Source organism: Aptenodytes patagonicus, chromosome 7, assembly GCF_965638725.1.
Source record: "Aptenodytes patagonicus chromosome 7, bAptPat1.pri.cur, whole genome shotgun sequence".
NCBI classification, from domain to species: domain Eukaryota; kingdom Metazoa; phylum Chordata; class Aves; order Sphenisciformes; family Spheniscidae; genus Aptenodytes; species Aptenodytes patagonicus.
Window position 1 is genome coordinate 791702 of NC_134955.1, and position 2550 is coordinate 794251.

The window sequence follows — 2550 nt, forward strand, 5'->3', positions numbered from 1 at the left end:
CAAAGGCATTTATTGCTGCGGGGACTTGCTGCCCTTCACCCTACAAACAGGGGCAGGGATGCACCGTGGCAAGATGCGCCTGCGGGCAAAGCAGGATCCGTCCCCCACACCCCGGCACTGCCAGCTCCAAACCAAGGGGGTGCAGCACAGATGGGACACACCACCCACCCCTGGCAGACGCTCAGGGCTGGATGAGCGCGGGGTGCCTCTGACGCACGGTGACGGTGAAGGGCTGCGGCTTCAGCGCCAGCCCGTGGACACAGTCCATGGTGAGGTGCTCCGCCGGGTTGGCGTGGAAGGAGCACTGGTGGAGGAGGATGGCGGCAAAAAGGAAGAGCTGGAGCTTGGAGAGCTGGTCGCCGATGCAGCGCCGCTGGCCGGCTGAGAAGATCATGACGCTGCCAGCCCGGTCGCGGTCCAGGTGCTGCTGCGCATCCAAGAAGCGCGCGGGGTCGAAGCGTTGCGGGTCAGGCCACTTGCTGCTGTCGTGGTTGACCGACCACTGGTTGATGAAGACCACGGTGCCCTTGGGGATGTGGAAGCCCTCGAACTCCACGTCGTCCGTGGTAGCATGTGGGATGGTGATGGGCACAAAGCTGCTGTAGCGCAGCGTCTCGTAGATGAAGGCCTCCAGGAGGGGCAGGTGGGGCCGGTCCTCCGCCGTGGGCAACCGGGAGCGTCCCACCACCCGGTCCAGCTCAGCCTGGAGGTCCTGCTGGAGCCGCGGGTGCTTCAGCAGCAGCAGGAGGACCCACGAGAGCGCTGTGGACGTGGTGTCCTGCCCCGCGCCAAAGATGTCAGTCATGGCGCCCTCCACGTCCTTGGGTCCCAGCCCCTCGGGGGGCCTGTCGCCGCGCTCCACAGCAGCGATCATGATGTCGCTGATGTCGCGGAGGGTGCGCGGGTCGAAGGTCTGGCGGTGCTGCACCACCTTGGCACGCACGAAGCTGTGCAGCTCCCGGTTGAGGGCTTGGAAGTCACGGAAGACGCGGCGCACGGGGTTGGGGAAGTGCAGGAGCCAGGGCAGCACATCCACCATGCTGCCTGCTCCCACCGTCTGCCCGAAGCGGTCGTTACGGCCCAGCAGCGCCGTGAACTCGCTGTCGGTGTGGCTGTAGCGGCTGCCGAAGCAGAGAGCACAGAGGACATTGGCGTTGGCCACCACCAAGAGTGGGGAGGGCTCGAAGTAGGCACCGCCCCGGCTGCGCCGCAGGAAGAGCCGGACGAGGTCCCCCGCCTCGGCCGCCACGTGCCGCTCCACCTCGGCTGCTGTCGAGCGGGCGCGCAGGGCGGCGTGGGCCAGGCGCCGGCGAGCCCTCCATTGGGGCGAGCAGGGCCCGAAAGCCACACTATGCCCCCCAGACACCAGCTCGAAGGATGGGAAATCGGGGCGGCCGGCGAAACGGGCGCCCAAGCCCACCAACGCCCGCCGGATGACCGCCTCGCCGTTAAGCACCACCACCCGCCGGCGACCCAGCCGCAGCTGGAAGACGGCGCCGTAGCGGCGCGCCATCCGCCCGAAAGCCAAGTGGGGCAGGCGGCCCAGCTGCAGCACGTTGCCCACCAACGGCCAAGCGAAGGGTCCCGGGGGGCTCCGGTTGCCCGAAAGCCCCTGCTTGGCCCCGGTGCGGCGGCGGGCCCCGGCCAGCAGCAGGAGGGCGCAGAGCAGCAGGAGGGCACAGAGCAGCAGCGGCGCCGGCCCCGCGGCCGCCCCGTCGGGGCTCCCCGCAGCGCTCATGGCCGCGGCCGTTCTGCCCGGGGGCCGCTGCTCGGAGCCGCTTTATAGCCGCCTCCGAGGGGGACGAGCCTCTCCCCTCCCCCGGAGCGGCCCCGGCCGCCCCCAGCTCCGAGGGGGACGGGCAGAGCCCGCCCGGTGCTGCGGGGGGGGGGGAGAGCGGTCCCCGACGGGGCGCACGCAGCCGGGCAGAGCCGCGGGGGATGCGGAGCGAGAAGGGGGAGCGGGGGCGAGAAAAGGGGGAGTGGGGGGTGTGGAGGAGGGGGGGGCGTGCTGGGCTTTCTGCCTGGCCGCGAGCTCCGCTGTGGAAATGTGGAACGGTAATCGGCAGCCAAAATTTATCGGGGGAGGGGGGGGCGGGAGGGATTTGTAGAATGACCTATTCCCCTCAAAAAAAAAATAGACCTGCCACGCTCCCAAAACCAGCCCGGGGCAATAGAGCGGGGGCTGCTCAGTGTCCCATCTCCCCACCAAGCTCTTTCCCCTCTTTTTCATTTCCCCACTCAGGACTGCAGAGGGCCCCTCGGCACTTGCGGTTATCGAGAGCCTGGCCCCACGCTGCAGCTTTTCAGTGGAATTTGGGCTCCGGGCAGGTTTTTGTGAATCTGGCGCTGGATGTCAACTGATCCTGACCAGCCCTTGGTCCTGAACGTCACCTCATCCTGAGCATCACCTGGGCCTGGGTGTCAGAGGTGAGGCTGCGGGTACCGGCCGGGAGGGGATGAGGGGCTGCGCGGCCGCGTTTCGGGTTTGCTGTGTTACTGGGCAGGCCGAAATCTCTCGGTCCCCTTTCCTGCTGGCACCCACCTGTGAAG

The 2550-nt window shown here is 68.3% G+C and overlaps 1 pseudogene; it reads right to left on the reverse strand.

The window, feature by feature from the left end:
* On the reverse strand, nucleotides 1-1738 carry LOC143162757 (cytochrome P450 1B1 pseudogene; annotated as a pseudogene).
* Nucleotides 1739-2550: the final 812 nt, after the last annotated feature.